This window comes from Arachis hypogaea, chromosome 3 (genome assembly GCF_003086295.3).
Source record: "Arachis hypogaea cultivar Tifrunner chromosome 3, arahy.Tifrunner.gnm2.J5K5, whole genome shotgun sequence".
Classification (NCBI taxonomy): Eukaryota; Viridiplantae; Streptophyta; class Magnoliopsida; order Fabales; family Fabaceae; genus Arachis; species Arachis hypogaea.
The window spans coordinates 54,788,766-54,802,633 of record NC_092038.1 but is presented as its reverse complement, the minus strand read 5'-3'; the positions used below and the strand labels follow the sequence as shown (position 1 = coordinate 54,802,633).

The following is a 13,868-nucleotide window of genomic DNA, read 5'->3' as shown; positions in this document are numbered from 1 at the left end:
ACACCAAACTTAAATTGTTGCTTGTCCTCAAGCAACTGAAAATCAAATAAGATAAAAAGAAGAGAATATGCAATGAATTCCAAAAACATCTATGAACATCAGTATTAATTAGATGAGCGGGGCTTTTAGCTTTTTGCCTCTGAATAGTTTTGGCATCTCACTCTATCCTTTGAAATTCAGAATGATTGGCTTATTTAGGAACTCAGAATCCAGATAGTGTTATTGATTCTCCTAGTTAAGTATGATGATTCTTGAACATAGCTACTTATTGAGTCTTGGCCGTGGCCCAAAGCACTCTGTCTTCCAGTATTACCACCAGATACATACATGCCACAGACACATAATTGGGTGAACCTTTTTAGATTGTGACTCAGCTTTGCTAGAGTCCCCAATTAGAGGTGTCCAGGGTTCTTAAGCACACTCTTTTTGCCTTGGATCATAACTTTATTTCTTTCTTTTTCTTTTTTTTTTCGCAATTTTCTTTTTTTTCTTTTCATTGCTTTTTCTTGCTTCAAGAATCATTTTAATGATTTTTCAGATCCTCAGTAACATGTCTCCTTTTTCATCATTCTTTCAAGAGCCAACATTCATGAACCACAAATTCAAAAGACATATGCACTGTTTAAGCATACATTCAGAAAGCAAAAATATTGCCACCACATCAAAATAATCAAACTGTTATAAAATTCAAAATTCATGCAATTATTTTCTTTTTCAATTAAGCACATTTTTTTTATTTAAGAAAGGTGATGGATTCATAGGACATTCATAACTTTAAGGCATAGACACTAAGACACTAATGATCACAAGACACAAACATAGATAAACATAAGCACTAAAATTCGAAAAACAGGAAATAAAGAACAAGGAGATTAAAGAACGGGTCCACCTTAGTGATGGCGGCTCTTTCTTTCTCTTGAAGATCCTATGGAGTGCTTGAGCTCCTCAATATCTCTTCCTTGTCTTTGTTGCTCCTCTCTCATGATTCTTTGATCTTCTCTAATTTCATGGAGGATGATGGAGTGTTCTTGATGCTCCACCCTTAGTTGTCCCATGTTGGAACTCAATTCCCCTAGGGAGGTGTTTAGTTGCTCCCAATAGTTTTGTGGAGGAAAGTGCATCCCTTGAGGAATCTCAGGGATCTCATGGTGAGTGGGGTCTCTTGTGTGCTCCATCCTTTTCTTAGTGATGGGTTTGTCCTCATCAATAGGGATGTCTCCCTCTATGTCAACTCCAACCGAATAACAGAGGTGACAAATGAGATGAGGAAAGGCTAACCTTGCCAAGGTAGAGGACTTGTCCGCCACCTTATAGAGTTCTTGGGCTATAACCTCATGAACTTCTATTTCTTCTCCAATCATGATGCTATGAATCATGATAGCCCGGTCTATGGTAACTTCGGACCGGTTGCTAGTGGGAATGATTGAGCGTTGTATAAGCTCCAACCATCCTCTAGCCACGGGTTTGAGGTCATGCCTTCTCAGTTGAACCGGCTTCCCTCTTGAATCTCTCTTCCATTGGGCGCTGGTGGACGAAATTGTATCTCTTTATAGAATATGATAATAGAGGATGGTCCAGAATCAATTTCGTTCAACTGACCAGCAAGTGTACTGGGTCGTCCAAGTAATACCTTACGTGAGTAAGGGTCGAATCCACAGAGATTATTGGTTTGAAGCAATCGATATTTATTTTATTAATCTTAGTTAGGATATCAATAGGATTATTTGGATTAAAAGTGAAATTACTGGATTTGATAAAAGAGGGAACAATGTTACTTTGATATGCAGTAATGAGAAACATGTTGGAGTTTTGGAGATGCTTTGTCCTCTGACTTCAACTCTTCCTTGAAATCCTCTTCTCACACGCAGGTTCCTTCCATGGCAAGCTCTATGTAGGGTGTCACCGTTGTCAGTGGCTACTTCCCATCCTCGCAGTGAAAACTATGCTCACGCACTCTGTCACAGTACGGCTAATCACCGGTTGGTTCCCGCTCCTACTGGAATAGAATCACTCTTTTGCGTCTGTCACTAACGCCCAGCAGGTTAAAGTTTGAAGCACGTCACAGTCATTCAATCCCGGAATCCTACTCGGAATACCACAGACAAAGTTTAGACTTTCCGGATTCTCATGAATGCTGCCATCAATCCGGCTTATACCACGAAGATTCTGTTGGGGAATCTAAGAGATATTCATTCAATCTGATGTAGAACGGAGGTGGTTGTCAGGCACACGTTCATGGGTTGAGGAAGGTGATGAGTGTCACGGATCATCACCTTCTCCACAGTTAAGCGCGAATAAACATCTTAGATAAGAACAAGCGTGTTTGAATGGAAAACAAAGGAATTGTATTAAATCATCGAGACGCTGCAGAGCTCCTCACCCCCAACAATGGAGTTTAGAGACTCATGCCGTCACAAAGTATGTAATTCAGATCTGAAAATGTCATGAGATACAAGAAATGTCTGTAAAAGTTGTTTAAATAGTAAACTAATAACCTAGGGTTACAGAAAATGAATAAACTAGGATAGTTGGTGCAGAAATCCACTTCTGGGGCCCACTTGGTGTGTGCTGGGGCTGAGACTAAAGCTTTCCACGTGCAAAGGCCTTTCTTGGCGTCAAACTTCAGGTTATGACGTGTTTTGGGCGTTCAACTCCGGATACTGACGTTTTTCTGGCGTTTAACTCCAGACAGCAGCATGAACTTGGCGTTTAACGCCAAGTTACGTCGTCTATCCTCGCTCAAAGTTTGGACTATTATATATTGCTGGAAAGCCCTGGATGTCTACTTTCCAACGCCGTTGAGAGCGCGCCAATTGGACTCCTGTAGCTCCAGAAAATCCATTTCGAGTGCAGGGAGGTCAGGATCCAACAGCATCAGCAGTCCTTTTTCAGCCTAAGTCAGATTTTTGCTTAGCTCCTTCAATTTCAGTCAGAAAATACCTGAAATCACAGAAAAACACACAAACTCATAGTAAAGTCCAGAAATATGATTTTTGCCTAAAAACTAATATTATTTTACTAAAAACTAACTAAAACATGCTAAAATCTACATGAAATTACCCCCAAAAGCGTACAAAATATCCGCTCATCACAACACCAAACTTAAACTGTTGCTTGTCCTCAAGCAACTAGATGAATAAAATAGGTTCTAACAGAAATAAAGAAATAGTAATATTCTCGAGTTCTAAATGAGGCTCAGATTCTTATTAGATGAGCGGGGCTTGTAGCTTTTTGTCTCTGAATAGTTTTGGCATCTCCCTGTATCTTTAAATTTTCAGAATGATTGGCATCCTTAGGAACTCAGAATTCAGATAGTATTGTTGACTCTCCTATTGTAGTATGTTGATTCTTGAACACAGTCATTTTATGAGTCTTGGCTGTGGCCCTAAGCACTTTGTCTTCCAGTATTACCACCGGATACATAGATGCCACAAACACATAATTGGGTGAACCTTTTCAGATTATGACTCAGCTTTGCTAGAGTCCCCAGTCAGTGGTGTCCAGAGCTCTTAAGCACACTCTTTTGCTTTGGATCACGACTTTAACCATTCAGTCTCAAGCTTTTCACTTGGACCTTCATGACACAAGCACATGGTTAGGGACAGCTTGGCTTAGCCGCTTAGGCCTGGATTTTTATTTCCTTGGGCCCTCCTATCCATTGATGCTCAAAGCCTTGGATCCTTTTTACTCTTGGCTGGTGCTCATGGCTTGTGAATATTGTGTTATTTATTTATTTTTTTTTTGAACTGCTTTTTCTTGCTTCAAGAATCAATTTCATGATTTTTCAGATCATCAACAATATTTTTCGTGTTCCTCATCCTTTCAGGAGCCAATATTCATCAAATTCAAAGTACATCTTATGCACTGTTCAAGCATTCATTCAGAGAACAGAAAGTATTGCCACCACATATAGTTAATTATAAATTTTATTTATTAAGAACTCGAAAAATATAAATTACTTCTTTATTCTAAAAGAAAATCTACTACTTTATTCATGTCTAATGATGATGAGAAAAATAAATTATAGCTTAATTGGAAATAAAATCAAAATAGACATCCTAATTACTACTAAATATCTTCTAAGGTCAATTTCTATAATAATACTATCACAGAGTTAAAGCTGGAATTAGAACTTAACAACCTGTATTTTGGGAAGTGGATGTTCCTCTAGTCTGTGGGGTGCCTTCAAGAATTAATTTCTGATGCTTCAGCTCCCTTAAGTTCACATCCTTGCTCTTCCTGTTCTCTTAGGTGCCATGGTCTTAATGAGTTTTAGCTCAGTGATCATGGCAAATCACACCAAACTTAGAGGTTTGCTTGTCCTCAAGCAAAAGAAAGGAAAGGAGAGGAGTAGAAGGAAAGGTATTGTCAAATAAAGATAAGATGAGTTAAAAAAAATATGAGAAGAAATTAAAAATATTTGAAAAAGAATTGGATTAGAAAAAGATTTGTGTTTATGAATTAAGATACATTTGATGTTTTTGAAAAAGGGATTTTAGAAATTAGGGTTCTTAGAAAACCAATTTGATTTTGAAGGATGACATTTTGAAACATGTTTATGCAAAAAATCATGAATTGAAACTTAAAAATTGTAAAGAAAAATGAATTTTACCTCCTCCCCACCATCCTGGCGTTAAACGCCCAGGATGCTAGCAAACTGGCGTTAAACGCCCAGAAGGTGCATCTTTCTGGCGTTTAACGCCCAGAAGATGCTCCTTTCTGGCGTTTAACGCCCAGATGGCTACCCTTACCGGGTTAAACGCCCAGTGGGAGCTTCTTTTGGGCGTTTAACGCCCAAAGTATTTCTTACTGGCTTTTTCATGCCAGTGAGCTTCCAAATTTCCCTGTAACTCTGTGACTTCAACCAATTGCTATTTCACCTTTTGAAGATACTTGGACTCAAACCTGTAAAGAAATAATTAATTAATTAATACGAATAAAATTAAATTTTGTGAGTGGCTGGGTTGCCTCCCAGCAAGCGCTTCTTTAATGTCATTAGCTGGACTGAGTTTTAATCAAGTCTCAGTTTTGAGCATTCTTGCTTAAAATTGCCTTCAAGATAATGTTTGACTCTTTGTCCATTAACAATGAACTTTTTGTTAGAGTCATTATCCTGAAGCTCTATGTATCCATATGGTGATACGTTTGTAATGACATATGGACTTCTCCACCGGGATTTTAATTTCCCAGGGAACAATTTGAGCCTAGAATTGAATAGCAGAACTTTCTGCCCCGGCTCAAAGACTCTGGATGACAATTTCTTATCATGCCATCTTTTCGCTTTCTCTTTGTAAATCTTTGAATTTTCGAAAGCATTGAGTCTAAATTCCTCTAGCTCTGATTCGAGACTCTCAGCCATATTGACCTCTCTTACCAGAGAGTCAATAATATCAACACTCATGCAGTCATTTGGGGTGTCTGGATGTTGCATGGCTTTAACAACATTCAGCTTGAACTCTTCCTCATTGACTCTCAAGGTTACTTCCCCTTTTTGGACATCAATGAGGGTTCGGCCAGTTGCTAGGAAAGGTCTTCCTAGAATGAGAGTTGCACTCTTGTGCTCCTCCATTTCCAGCACCACAAAGTCAGTAGGAAAGGCTAATGGCCCAACCTTGACAATCATGTCTTCAATCACGCCTGATGGGTATTTAATGGAACCATCAGCAAGTTGAAGACATATCCTGGAAGGTTTGATTTCTTCAGTCAAACCAAGCTTTCTGATAGTAGATGCAGGTATTAGGTTGATACTTGCCCCAAGATCGCATAAAGCTTGCTTGGTACAAACACCTTCTAATGTGCATGGTATCATAAAGCTCCCAGGATCTTTAAGCTTCTCAGGTAAGCTTTTTAGAATGACTGCACTGCATTCTTCAGTGAGGTAAACTGTTTCAGTTTCCCTCCAATCCTTCTTATGACTTAAGATCTCTTTCATGAACTTAGCATAAGAAGGTATTTGCTCAAGTGCTTCTGCAAACGGAATCTTTATTTCAAGAGTCCTGAGGTAGTCTGCAAAGCGGGCAAATTGCTTATCCTGTTCCGCTTGGCGGAGTTTTTGAGGATAAGGCATTTTGGCTTTGTATTCCTCAACTTTAGTTGCTGCAGGTTTATTACCTGCAGAAGTGGGTTGGGAAGCCTTTTTAGAAGGATTGTTATCAGCACTTGTATGTGACTGATCACCCACTGGCATTTGAATACCAGGGGTGGAAGCTGGGGTGGCGTTAAACGCCACCTCCCTGCTTGTTTCTGGCGTTTGAACGCCAGAACCATGTTCCTTTTGGGCGTTCAACGCCAGATCCATGCTTGTTTCTGGCGTTGAACGCCAGGAATGAGCATGGTTTGGGCGTTCAGCGCCAGCTTTATCCCTCTCTGGGCTCTGCTTGTCCTTAGAGGGATTTTGAGTAGCTATTTGTTCATTTCCTGTCTTCTTGCTGCTTTGAAGTGAGGTATTTAATGTTTTTCCACTTCTTAATTGAACTGCTTGGCATTCATCTGCTATTTGTTTTGACAGTTGCTTTTCTGTCTGTTTTAGTTGCACTTCCATGTTCCTGTTAGCCATTCTTGTTTCCTGTAACATTTCCTTGAATTCGGCTAGCTGCTGAGTTAGAAAGTCTAATTGCTGATTGAATTCATTAGCCTGGTCCACCGGATTGAGTTCCGCAGTTACTGTTTTAGCCTCTTCTTTCATGGAAGATTCACTGTTCAGATACAGATGCTGATTTCTGGCAACTGTATCAATGAGCTCTTGAGCTTCTTCAATTATTTTTCTCATGTGTATAGATCCACCAGCTGAGTGGTCTAGAGAAATCTGAGCTTTTTCTGTAAGCCCATAGTAGAAGATGTCTAATTGCACCCATTCTGAAAACATTTCAGAGGGGCATTTTCTTAGCATCTCTCTGTATCTCTCCCATGCATCATAAAGGGATTCATTATCTCCTTGTTTGAAGCCTTGGATGCTTAGCCTTAGCTGTGTCATCCGTTTGGGAGGGAAATAGTGATTCAGGAATTTTTCTGACAGCTGTTTCCATGTTTTTATGCTGTTCTTAGGCTGGTTGTTTAACCACCTCTTAGCTTGATCTTTTACAGCAAATGGAAACAGTAATAATCTGTAGACATCCTGATCCACTTCCTTATCATGTACTGTATCAGCAATTTGCAGAAATTGTGCCAGAAACTCTGTAGGTTCTTCATGTGGAAGACCAGAATACTGGCAATTTTGCTGCACCATGATAATGAGCTGAGGATTCAGCTCAAAGCTACTAACTCCAATGGAGGGTATACAAATACTACTCCCATATGAAGCAGTAGTGGGGTTAGCATATGATCCCAGAGTCCTCTTGGACTGATCACTCCCATTTAATTCCATAATGGAATAAAAGAGATGATATGTATGTTGCTATTATTTGTGTTATAATAATGGAATAAATAAAAATGGAATTTGTAAAAATATTTTGAAAGTACTTTGTGAAAATTTTCGAAAAATTTGAAATTGAAATTTGGATTTTATATTAAAAATTTCGAAAAAGTAGTTTTTAAAATTGGTTAGAAAACAAATTTTTTTTTTTTTGAATTTTGAATTTTATAAAGAAAGAGAAAAACACACAAAAGATACAAGACTTAAAATTTTTAGATCTAGTGCTCCTTATTTTCGAAAATTTTTGGAGGGAAAACACCAAGGAACACCAAACTTAAAAATTTTTAAGATCAAGACACAAGAGAAACTCAAGAACACCTTGAAGATTCACAAGAACACCAAGAACACAAGGAAGAACACCAAACTTAAAATTTTTAGAAAACTTTAATAAAATTTTCGAAAATTATAAAAATTAACAATAAAACACCAAACTTGGAGTTTGGCACAAGATTAAATCAAGAAAAATTATTTTTGAAAAAGATTTTCAAAAGTACTGGTGCTCCCTTATCAAGAATATAAGCCAATGCTTTAGCCAATTGGGAATAAATATGACACTTGATGCAGATGTTCTTGAAAAGAAACTATCCTATCAAAATTTAATGACTCTATAACAATAAAAATAAAAATAAAAATAAATTATTCCTAATCTAAGAAATAAAATAAACCTTCAATTATTCAAACTCAATAATCCCCGGCAACGGCGCCAAAAACTTGGTGGACGAAATTGTATCTCTTTATAGAATATGATAATAGAGGATGGTCCAGAATCAATTTCGTTCAACTGACCAGCAAGTGTACTGGGTCGTCCAAGTAATACCTTACGTGAGTAAGGGTCGAATCCACAGAGATTATTGGTTTGAAGCAATCGATATTTATTTTATTAATCTTAGTTAGGATATCAATAGGATTATTTGGATTAAAAGTGAAATTACTGGATTTGATAAAAGAGGGAACAATGTTACTTTGATATGCAGTAATGAGAAACATGTTGGAGTTTTGGAGATGCTTTGTCCTCTGACTTCAACTCTTCCTTGAAATCCTCTTCTCACACGCAGGTTCCTTCCATGGCAAGCTCTATGTAGGGTGTCACCGTTGTCAGTGGCTACTTCCCATCCTCGCAGTGAAAACTATGCTCACGCACTCTGTCACAGTACGGCTAATCACCGGTTGGTTCCCGCTCCTACTGGAATAGAATCACTCTTTTGCGTCTGTCACTAACGCCCAGCAGGTTAAAGTTTGAAGCACGTCACAGTCATTCAATCCCGAAATCCTACTCGGAATACCACAGACAAGGTTTAGACTTTCCGGATTCTCATGAATGCTGCCATCAATCCGGCTTATACCACGAAGATTCTGTTGGGGAATCTAAGAGATATTCATTCAATCTGATGTAGAACGGATGTGGTTGTCAGGCACACGTTCATGGGTTGAGGAAGGTGATGAGTGTCACGGATCATCACCTTCTCCACAGTTAAGCGCGAATAAACATCTTAGATAAGAACAAGCGTGTTTGAATGGAAAACAAAGGAATTGTATTAAATCATCGAGACGCTGCAGAGCTCCTCACCCCCAACAATGGAGTTTAGAGACTCATGCCGTCACAAAGTATGTAATTCAGATCTGAAAATGTCATGAGATACAAGAAATGTCTGTAAACGTTGTTTAAATAGTAAACTAATAACCTAGGGTTACAGAAAATGAATAAACTAGGATAGTTGGTGCAGAAATCCACTTCTGGGGCCCACTTGGTGTGTGCTGGGGCTGAGACTAAAGCTTTCCACGTGCAAAGGCCTTTCTTGGCGTCAAACTTCAGGTTATGACGTGTTTTGGGCGTTCAACTCCGGATACTGACGTTTTTCTGGCGTTTAACTCCAGACAGCAGCATGAACTTGGCGTTTAACGCCAAGTTACGTCGTCTATACTCGATCAAAGTATGGACTATTATATATTGCTGGAAAGCCCTGGATGTCTAATTTCCAACGCCGTTGAGAGCGCGCCAATTGGACTCCTGTAGCTCCAGAAAATCCATTTCGAGTGCAGGGAGGTCAGGATCCAACAGCATCAGCAGTCCTTTTTCAGCCTAAGTCAGATTTTTGCTTAGCTCCTTCAATTTCAGTCAGAAAATACCTGAAATCACAGAAAAACACACAAACTCATAGTAAAGTCCAGAAATATGATTTTTGCCTAAAAACTAATATTATTTTACTAAAAACTAACTAAAACATGCTAAAATCTACATGAAATTACCCCCAAAAGCGTACAAAATATCCGCTCATCAGGCGCCCTCTTCACATATGACTGTGAGGACTTGGTCCAACCTTTGATCAAAGTTGACCCTTCTAGTGTAAGGATGTTCATCTCCTTGCATCATAGGCAAATTGAATGCCAACCTTACACTTTCCGGACTAAAATCCAAGTATTTCCCCCGAACCATAGTAAGATAATTCTTTGGATCCGGGTTCACACTTTGATCATGGTTCTTGGTGATCCATGCATTGGCATAGAACTCTTGAACCATCAAGATTCCGACTTGTTGAATGGGGTTGGTAAGAACTTCCCAACCTCTTCTTCGGATCTCATGTCGGATCTCCGGATATTCACCCTTTTTGAGTGAAAAAGGGACCTCGGGGATCACCTTCTTCAAGGCCACAACTTCATAGAAGTGGTCTTGATGCACCCTTGAGATGAATCTCTCCATCTCCCATGACTCGGAGGTGAAAGCTTTTGCCTTCCTTTTCCTCTTTCTAGAGGTTTCTCCGGCCTTGGATGCCATAAATGGTTATGGAAAACAAAAAGCAATGCTTTTACCACACCAAACTTAAAAGGTTTGCTCGTCCTCGAGCAAAAGAAGAAAGAAGAGAGTAGAAGAAGAAGAAATGAGGAAGAAGGGAATGGCTTTGTGTTCGGCCAAAGGGGGGAAAAAGTGGTGTTTAGGTTGTGTGAAAATGAAGGAGTGAAGATGGGTTATATAGGATAGGGGGAAGGGTAGGGTTCGGTCAATTGAGGGTGGGTTTGGGTGGGAAAGTGGTTTGAATTTGAATGGTGAGGTAGGTGGGATTTTGTGAAAGATGGATGTGAGTGGTGAAGAGAAAGATGGGATTTGATAGGTGAGGGGTTTTTGGGGAAGAGGTGTTGAGGTGATTGGTGAATGGGTGAAGAAGAGAGAGAGAGTGGTAGGGTAGGTGGGGATCCTGTGGGGTCCACAGATCCTGAGGTGTCAAGGAAAAATCATCCCTGCACCAAATGGCAAACAAAATCTCGTTTTGTGCCAATTCTGGCGTTAAACGCTGGGCTGGTGCCCATTTCTGGCGTTTAACGCCAGCTTCTTGCCCTTTTCTGGCGTTTAACGCCAGTCTGGTGCCCCTTTCTGGCGTTAAACGCCCAGAATGGTGCCAGACTGGGCGTTAAACGCCCAACAGCTAACCTCACTGGCGTTTAAACGCCAGTAGGTGCGTCCTCCAGGGTGTGCTGTTTTTCTTCCTGTTTTTCATTCTGTTTTTGCTTTTTTCATTGACTTTGTGACTTCTTATGATCATCAACCTACAAAAAATATAAAATAACAAAAGAAAATAGTTAATTAGAAAACATTGGGTTGCCTCCCAACAAGCGCTTCTTTAATGTCATTAGCTTGACAGAGGACTCTCATGGAGCCTCAGAAATGCTCAGAGCTATGTTGGAACCTCCCAACACCAAACTTAGAGTTTGAATGTGGGGGTTCAACACCAAACTTAGAAGTTGGTTGTGGCCTCCCAACACCAAACTTAGAGTTTGACTGTGGGGGCTCTGTTTGGCTCTGTTTTAAGAGAAGCTCTTCATGCTTCCTCTCCATGATGATAGAGGGATATCCTTGAGCCTTAAACACCAAGGATTCTTCATTCACTTGAATGATCAACTCTCCTCTATCAACATCAATCACAGCCCTTGCTGTGGCTAGGAAGGGTCTGCCAAGGATGATGGATTCATCCATGCACTTCCCAGTCTCTAGGACTATGAAATCAGTAGGGATGTAATGGTCTTCAACTTTAACCAGAACATCCTCTACAAGTCCATGGGCTTGTTTTCTTGAATTGTCTGCCATCTCTAGTGAGATTTTTGCAGCTTGCACCTCAGAGATCCCTAACTTCTCCATTACAGAGAGAGGCATGAGGTTTACACTTGACCCTAAGTCACACAAGGCCTTCTTGAAGGTCATGGTGCCTATGGTACAAGGTATTGAAAACTTCCCAGGATCCTGTCTCTTTTGAGGCAGTTTCTGCCTAGACAAGTTATCCAGTTCTTTGGTGAGCAAAGGAGCTTCATCCTCCCAAGTCTCATTTCCAAATAACTTGTCATTTAACTTCATGATTGCTCCAAGGTATTTAGCAACTTGCTCTTCAGTGACATACTCATCCTCTTCAGAGGAAGAATACTCATTAGAGCTCATGAATGGCAGAAGTAAGTCCAGTGGAATCTCTATGGTCTCATTTTGAGCCTCAGATTCCCATGGTTCCTCATTGAGGAACTCATTGGAGGCCAGTGGACGTCCATTGAGGTCTTCCTCAGTGGCGTTCACTGCCTCTTCTTCCTCCCAAAATTCGGCCATGTTGATGGCCTTGCACTCTCCTTTTGGATTTTCTTCTGTATTGCTTGGGAGAGTACTAGGAGGGAGTTCAGTAATTTTCTTGCTCAGCTGACCCACTTGTCCCTCCAAGTTTCTAATGGAGGACCTTGTTTCAGTCATGAAACTTTGAGTGGTTTTGATTAGATCAGAGACCATGGTTGCTAAGTCAGAGTTATTCTGCTTAGAACTCTCTGTCTGTTGCTGAGAAGATGATGGAAAAGGCTTGCTATTGCTAAACCTGTTTCTTCCACCATTATTGTTATTGAAACCTTGTTGAGGTCTCTGTTGATCCTTCCATGAGAGATTTGGATGATTCCTCCATGAAGGATTGTAGGTGTTTCCATAGGGTTCTCCCATGTAATTCACCTCTTCCATTGAAGGGTTCTCATGATCATAAGTTTCTTCCTTAGATGAAGCTTCCTTAGTACTGCTTGGTGCATTTTGCATTCCAGACAGACTTTGAGAAATCATATTGACTTGTTGAGTCAATATTTTGTTCTGAGCCAATATGGCATTCAGAGTGTCAATCTCAAGAACTCCTTTCTTCTGACTAGTCCCATTGTTCACAGGATTTCTTTCAGAAGTGTACATGAATTGGTTATTTGCAACCATTTCAATCAGTTATTGAGCTTCAGTAGGCGTCTTCTTCAGATGAAGAGATCCTCCAGCAGAGCTATCCAAAGACATTTTGGATAGTTCAGAGAGACCATCATAGAAAATACCTATGATGCTCCATTCAGAAAGCATATCAGAGGGACACTTTCTGATTAATTGTTTGTATCTTTCCCAAGCTTCATAGAGGGATTCTCCTTCCTTCTGTCTGAAGGTTTGGACTTCCACTCTAAGCTTACTCAATTTTTGAGGTGGAAAGAACTTTGCCAAGAAGGCATTGACTAGCTTTTCCCAAGAGTCCAGGCTTTCTTTAGGTTGTGAATCCAACCATGTTCTAGCTCTGTCTTTTACAACAAAAGGGAATAGCGTAAGTCTGTAGACCTCAGGGTCAACCCCATTAGTCTTGACAGTGTCACAGATTTGCAAGAACTCAGCTAAAAACTGATGAGGATCTTCCAATGGAAGTCCATGGAACTTGCAATTCTGTTGCATTAGAGAAACTAATTGAGGCTTAAGCTCAAAGTTGTTTGCTCCAATGGCAGGGATAGAGATGCTTCTCCCATAGAAGTCAGGAGTAGGTGCAGTAAAGTCACCCAGCACCTTCCTTGCATTGTTGGCATTGTTGTTTTCGGCTGCCATGTGTTCTTCTTCTTTGAAGAATTCGGTCAGGTCCTCTAAAGAGAGTTGTGCTTTGGCTTCTCTTAGCTTTCTCTTCAAGGTCCTTTCAGGTTCAGGGTCAGCCTCAACAAGAATGCTTTTGTTTTTGCTCCTGCTCATAAGAAAGAGAAGAGAACAAGGAAATGTGGAATCCTCTATGTCACAGTATAGAGATTCCTTTAAGTGTCAGAGGAAAAGAAGAGTAGAAGACAGAAGTAGAAAATTCGAACTTATCAAAGAAGATGGAGTTCGAATTTTGCATTAAGGGATAATGTTAGTCCATAAATAGAAGGATGTGAGAAGGAGGGAAGTGATTTTCGAAAATTAAGTAAAATATTTTGAAAACATTTTTGAAAAACACCAATTGATTTTCGAAAATGAAAGTGGAAAAGAAATCAAGTAATTTTTGAAAAAGATTTTGAAATTAGAAATAAAAAAGATTTGATTGAAAACTATTTTGAAAAAGATGTGGTTAAGAAGATATGATTTGAAAAACATTTAAAAAAAAGATTTGATTTTGAAAATTAAAAACTTGACTAACAAGAAAAGATATGATTCAAACATTAAACCTTTCTCAACAGAAAGGGC

General features: G+C 39.6%; 1 non-coding gene across 1 annotated transcript; it reads left to right on the top strand.

Annotated features, from left to right (window-relative positions):
* The first annotated feature begins 12,752 nt into the window (after positions 1-12,752).
* LOC112793137 (small nucleolar RNA R71) lies at positions 12,753-12,860 on the top strand. Its single transcript, XR_003197845.1, has one exon. It is a non-coding gene; the product is annotated as a small nucleolar RNA R71 (small nucleolar RNA).
* Positions 12,861-13,868: the final 1,008 nt, after the last annotated feature.